This window comes from Cupressus sempervirens, chromosome 1, assembly GCF_028749045.1.
Source record: "Cupressus sempervirens isolate cs-2001-9-10 chromosome 1, ASM2874904v1, whole genome shotgun sequence".
Taxonomy (NCBI): domain Eukaryota; kingdom Viridiplantae; phylum Streptophyta; class Pinopsida; order Cupressales; family Cupressaceae; genus Cupressus; species Cupressus sempervirens.
Window position 1 is genome coordinate 221,821,452 of NC_143118.1, and position 7,721 is coordinate 221,829,172.

Consider the following 7,721-nt stretch of genomic DNA (forward strand, 5'->3'; position numbering starts at 1 on the left):
GATATATTCCAATATGCTACTCATCAGGAAGGTGACCAATTTCAAAATCATTGCCTGCACTTAGTTTAGAGAAGATGTGTAACTGTGGAGACTCTAGACTCTCCACCAACTCATACTTCTCTCTCCCAATGGGTAATTGCATTTAAAGACATTTATTAGTCTCAAGTAGCTGAAACATTGATGGTGAAAAATGTTTCAAGACAATGAACCATAATGGCTTCAATTTATGGTGGTATTAAGCATTTGATAGAGAAGGTATAGAAAGAAAGCCTAAAAATCAAGCCTTCCACAAATTTATATAATATATTCACATAGCTTATGGAATTGTGATATTTCTAAAATATAGAGCCAATATTTGTATTGGTATTTTGAAACATCTGTAGAAGAGAGGTTTTGAGCTAGGTTAAGTTTTTGAATCCAATGATCAAATATTTTCAAATGGTTTAACTCAAGACAATTTTTATTTACTTGTAAGTGATCTCTTTAACACAGTTCTCAACTTATGAGAAGGTTGAAAGTATACAATTGCTAACTGGTTTGAATGTACTTGTTTATGACTTTGAAACTATTTATAGTAGATACAATTTGGAAGAATAATTTTTGCATTCCAGTATATCATTCTATAGTTCCACTATTTTGCAAGATTTTTACTTCAAGCACATTCATGCAGTACTTCTTTCCTCCTTTCTCATTTGATGTGATCCTCATGTCATCCTATTATAATTCTCTATGTATGTGAGGGTTAATCATCTTCTAAAAATTTGTTGGTTACTCTCTACTATGTATTCTATATGTGCAATGCTAATGAGTATGAACTCAGGATAAGTGTAACGTTTCTACAGGATGGAAGGATCGCTACTTTGATACAATATTGTGCATATATATATATATATATATATATATATATATATATATATATATATATATATTTCCCTTCCTCTCCTTTTCAATGCATTCTTTGATCCTTCTAGTGTTTTTGCATTAACTTCTTTCCATAGGTTGGCAGGAAAGATGCTTTGATACCACTTGTAATGTCCCCTTTTGGGACATTTTCTTATTTCATTTTTTTATCTATATAAGTTTGATAATATTCCATATATCCCTTTCATTATTTGATATTCTATATATATACATGTATTCATAGAGTCGAGTGTTATTTCATAAATATTAATTATATTAATAAGGTAATTAATTATATATGATTATGTAAAATCTTAATTATATGAATCATTTTAATTATTCATAATAATATTATTAATATATAGCAAGGATGTAATTTTTATATACTATAGTACTTAAAATAGTTGATATATATTAATTATTTATAGTATGGTATTTAAATATTTAATTATATAGATATAATAATATTTATAATAATATTATTATGGTATAGTATAATTATAATATTCTATATACATTATCGATTATTTTAATATTATAAACTTTATGTATAATACTTATTTATTATTAAATTATATGTCAAAATGGAGACATCACACCAATCCATGCTTCCTCTAGAATACCACAACCTAAAAGAGTAGAGGGACCTCTATTAATCAGATATACAACAATATTGACAACCTCCACCCACATGTTTAAGGGCAACCCTGCATGCAACCTCATGCTCCTTGCATGCTCCATTATAGTCCTATTCTTGCATTCAGCCACTCCTATAGTGTCTCTCCCATTTGACTTTTTTAAGTCATCCTGATGGATGCAACCTTGTTGATCTTTTGTGGTGATGGATCATGATTGTGACCATGAGCGGTCTACACCATTGAGGTCATTGAGGTGATTTGATTTATGTTTGTGTATCAATTGCTTTGATTATGCTTTTGATCGATCTATATAAGATTGTGACATGATTTATGGTTCACTAAGGTTTGTGCCAGTGCTTACCAGGATCAATGTGGTCTCATGAGGTTGTTCTGTGATTAACTTAAGATGTGTGCAGAGATTGCACTATGTACTATTACCATGCTACATTGGACAAGGTTCCTGTAGCAGTGGGTAGTCATGTTTATGACTGTGTTCACTTATGTGTTTTAAGTGCCTTTTTGTTGTTCTTTAATCAACCTTTATTAAATGCTTAAGTAATTTAGTAATGGATTGTCCGTGTTGGATTCATTAGTTATGTGCTGTGGACATTTACCTTGTTATATTTTGATCTGAGAGATATTTGTTACTTATGTGATGTTTTACATTTGAGAGGACCTGAGGGTCAGATGTTATACTTTGATTTCAGTATCATAGATTTTAGACTACTATTTTGTTTAGTTGATCATATTGCATGACGATGCCATTTTGAGATGAGAGTGTGTTTTATGATGATATCTGGTTATTCGGTATTTGGACATATCGCTGATTATGTTATGTGTTGTATTTAATGCTATGATTATTTACTTCATTCCTGCGTTGTTATGCTTTATGCGAATGTGAAATATGTAAATAGATTATTTAATATAATTAAATAAATGGTTAAATTAGGTGATTTAATGCATTTATTGCTTTGGCTATGTTATTATATGCAATTGCACTTGATCATGTTGTTTAGTGTGTAGGATTTATATCCCTGGTAGTGGCACATGGAGTTAGTGATTCAACCATTCATATTTTACCAATGTCATCCTTGTATGGTTGACATATCCTTATTTTAATTGTTTTATTAAACCTTTCGATAATTATTAAATCCGAACTCATTTTCATTATGTGATTAGACTAGTAAGCATGTCTGTGCATTTAGAAGTTCACATTGTTGCGAAAGTTGTTAAGGAAATTTATGTGTTTTTGGGTTTTCAAGATTTTTAATTGATTTATTTTAATTTTTGGCACCTTTGCGTAGATGAATTCCTATTTATAGGAATAGCCTATTTTTGTTGGGTCAATTTGGGGTTTAAGTAGGTTGGCTAGTTATTTGCCCTAATCGATTATTCACTCAAAAAGTGAATAAATATCCAAAAAAAGGAATTTAATTCCTCACTTCTCACTTTTGAATTAGAAAGTTGGAGAGTAAAACCCAAAATCCTCTTCATGAGGATTTACTGTTTTGTTGATTGTTAGAGCTATGGGCGTGGGATTGTCGCGAGGTTGAGCTCATTGGATCTAGGTCGAGGAAACCTTGGATTGCCGCAATTTTCAGCTGCTTCTACGGGCTATTTATTTTATGGTTTAGATTTCTATTTTTCCCTTTTGGCTGTGAGGTAGGGCTTTCTTGTTTTATTGTTTTTGCGCTTTTTTTGCTTTTGTTTTTGATAGCCATTTGTTTGGAGGCTGAGAACTAGTGTTCCCCTATGTTTTTGTATGCTAGTTCTACCTGGTTGGGTGGGTACGAACATTTCCCTATTTTTTGGGATGAGGGTTTGGGGTTTTATGCTATTATGGTGTTTGTTTTTGCATATGGTGTCTAAACTTGATTATTTTTGGATTTTTGAAATTTTTGTGCCCATAGGCCAAATGGGTTTTAATTTTGAAGTTTTCCAAAATTTTGGAGTTTTTACCTCATTTTGCATGCCACCTTGTTTTCTCAGGTTTTCTTGGCACAATGTGGGTCGTGGACCTTGATGATCTGTTTGGATATCAGTTAGGCCACTATTGCACTTTTATGTTGCATTAGAGTGCATTTCACATCTGTACTCCTAACATTGTGGTTGCTTGAGTGATTTTATACCTATTTTTATGGTTTCTTTTGGACCTTTGTTATTGTGTTCATGGACACTAAGATTCGTGTATAATCTATGCTCTCGGATTGAGGCCGATTGAGTGAGTTCATGATGTTTGGTCTTATTGCATCATTGGGACTCGTGTAGAATCCATACTCTTGGATTAAGGCTAGTTGAGTGATTTCATGATGTATGGTTTTATTGGCTTTGGGATTCATGTAGAATTTGTCCTTCTTGTGTTGCTTTCAGTTGGGTGTTATCTTTTGCATTGTGTTCTCATCCTATCCTTGTGTTTTGATCTTCATGATGGTGGTGTGCCACACATGAGTACGTGTGCGTAAAATTGTTGGGTGACTTGCGAGGCTCGATCTTTCGTGGTACTTTTGGAAGTTATGATCATTGGGGTTGGGATGGGAGTATGCATGTCCAAAGGCACCTCTCATAGGATGAGCATGGGTAGGGTAGGGTAGCATATGGAGGGGGCTTCTATCTTGCAGCCTAGTGACCTTAGTCCCATAGGGTTGGCAGAGGAAGTTTTAATCAAGTGATAATTAAAGAAAATGTGTGACTGGTAATAAAACTTAAAGATAATAAAACAATGCTTCAGTGTATGAGCCTTCCATTGAGGGAGTTGAGTCTACACAGTGTATGAGCCTTCCATTGAGGGAGTTGAGTCTACATAGATCCAAGCTTGGGCTTCTTGATGCCAAGTAACTCTCCATGATGTCAGCCCCTACTTAGTAGCCTATTGAGTGTCTAACCAGGACCTATACTCCTTGCATTATCTTAGGTTCTTGGTTACAACCATCATACTATTTGGCGTGAGCATTAGCCATGGATGTTATTTTTGGTGTGTTTGTGGTTGGATCATTATCTCCATCAGCATGGTGGGTGTGGACCTATGGGTGCCACGTGGTTAGGAGGCATAGCTACCTCTACCACTACTAGGGACTAGTGTACAGAGACGGTCTTATATCCTAGTGCGATCGTGGCTAGAGTTTCAATTTATGGAGTATGCTTCTTGTGATTTATGCTTTCATTGGGATGTTGTTTATCATGTTTAGATGATCTTAGTTTTGACGCATTCCTTGTTATGATGATTAGCATGTGATAGGTGATGTTATCTACTTGCAAGTTTATCTTTTATTGTACTACTAACATTTTAGATTTCATTATGCTTTTGGTTATTAGCATGTTTAATAGTGATGTCCCTATTACGATAGTACTGATGATTTGATTGGTGGCTTGGGATGTTACGCACAGGGGATGGATAGGGCCCATGATGGCTTTATGATGATATTGATGGTTGGGAGGAACCATGTACTTAGTTTGGTTGTTCAGTTATTGTGATGTTATTTGTATACATTGCGATGCTTATGTTCACTATGATATTTCTTTTAGTATGTTCTGTTATTTCTATGGTTTAGATGGATAGATGTTCCTCTTTCTTGTTCCTTGGCATATTGTTGATTATGTTCTCGAGTGTTTGCTCCTTGATCTATATGGATATGGTACTCCTCAGTGTGGAGGTTCTGAACTCAGTTTTTCTCTATTTTTCCCCTGTTGAGTTTTTCTTAAGTGTTTTTATGTTTCTATGGGCAAAATTTTATCAACATGGTGTGACACAAAAATGTATCGCACGCCCATTGAAACTTTGTTGTGCGTCCCCTGATTCTATCGCATGCCCATTGGAGAAATATCGCACAATACTGGAAAGTATCACACCTCCTTGTAAGAAATGTCATACAAAACCCTTAAAGTGTCACATGTCTTTGGGAGAAGTATCGCCCAGTCTCTAAAAGTGTCACCCTCCTTCTTTAGAAATGTCGTGTGATACTTCACTATGCTGTATTAAATTATCGCCTAGTTTTTGTAAAAACCTATGCCGATGGGCAGCAGACACTTTTCAATCTAGTTCAATCTTTTTGAGAGTTGATTTGGATACCCTCTTTGGTGTTCTTCAACCCTATGGTGTTGCTTTTTGATTTTTGTTGTGTGTGTTTCAGTAGTCTGTCTCTTGGGGTTTAAAATATATCGTTCAAGTATAAGTTGATGTATATTTAATTCCTTATACTTAAGTTGATGCATATTTAATTCTTTATACTTAAGTTGACGTATATTTAATTCTTTATACTTAAGATATATTTTAATATATGCGATGAATCTTTTGAGATAGGTTTCAGACCTCTAAGAGATAAGATAAATATTCTAGGAAATTTTAGGGCTTTAGAAATCCAGACTTAGCTAATTTTCAGGGCTTTAGGATTTCAGACTTAGCCAAATTTCAGGATTCTACATTCTACCCTAGCTTGGTGTTTTGTTGATGTGTGGATGTTCCTTTGAGCCCTCATCTTGTGTGTGGTCGTTGTTGGCTTTTGTTTTTGTGTGTTAGTTTGGTAGTGGCATTTGGAGATCCGTTGGTTGCTGAGATTGTGGTGAAGTCTTTTGTTGCGATCTTTGTGATCCCTATATGATGTTGTCATGTTCGTTCATACTTGTAAAAAAAAAATATCTTGGCTTATATTGAATCCTTGTTCCAAGGATCTTCGGGTGGGGCATTACAACTCCATTTCTCTGTGCAATACTTGGAACAATTTTGTGTCTACGAATACCATTAGTAGAGTAATAATCTTAAAATTCATGACTACAATACTCACCACCATTATCAGATTTGAGACATTTTAATTTCCTACCAGTCTCAATTTCAACCAAGCATTTCCATTTCTTAAAAATTTGAAATACATCATATTTCTGTCTAAGGAAATAAACCCATACTTTTCTAGTTGCATCATTAATAAATGTAACATAATAACTAGAGCCACGAAGGGAAGATACCTAATTAGCTGGTCCCCATACATTTGTATCCACAAGCTTTAATTTATCACTTTTATTTTCCTTTCCAGTCTTCACAAAACTCGCTCTCTTTTGTTTTCCATACACACAACTTTCACAAAAATCCATATTAATACATTTTAGACTTAGAAAAACTTTCTTTGAATGAATTACTTTCATACCTTTCTCACATATGTGCCCAAGTCTATTGTGCCACAATGCTATATCAAAATCTATAATAGCTATTTGTTCTCCCTATTCAATTGCAACAACTATTCCTGAACATTCATTTTTCTCTGAAACAATCAAAGTAGAAAGAATAGTATGACCTATACAAAGATATAATGTGCCTACTTTCACACCTTTTTCTACTTCAAGGGAACCTTTTGAAACCTTCCAATTTTTATCATTAAAAGTAACTACACAACCCTCATCATCGAGTTTCCATGCTGAAATTAAATTTCTACTTAGCCTTGGAAAATGTCTTACCTCATGTACTAGCCAATGATTCCCATTCTACAAATTAATCTTAACTTTTCCTTTTCCAAGAATCTGTTAGGGTTCATTATCCCCCAAATAAACAAGCCCAAAATCCCCTTGGACATAATCAATAAAATAATGTCTATGAGGTGTAGCATGAAATGAAGCACCCGAATTTAAAACCCATGAATCATCAACACTTTCTAAAGATAGAAGCAAAGCATCCTCTTCAAATTTGGTACATACCATATTTTCCTCCTTGTTCCCTTCTGGTTTATCTCCTTCATTTTTCTTTTGCGTCCAACAATCTTTCTTCTTATGTCCTAGTTTCCCATAATACCAATAGTCATTGGGTCCTCTTGATTGAGACCTTTCCCCATTGACTTTACTCTTGATTTCCCACGATTTCAAGAATTATTTCCTCTTTCAGTCGTTCTACCTCTTCTTTGTGTGTTCAAAGCACTTCCTAATGTACCTAAGGTTTTCCTACGAGTTTCCTCACTCAAAATAACACCAATCACATCATCATATTTTAAGTTATTAGATCTAGAAACAAAATTAATCACAACCATTCCAACTTGCAGGAAAATAACACAAAATGAAGAGAGCCCTAATTTCTCCATCAAAATTAATACCCACAAAATATAACTGACTAGTAACAATATCAAACTCATTTGAATGATCCGCAACAGATCCACCTTCTACCATTTTCATATTAATTAATGCTTCATGATAAATACCTTATTTGAA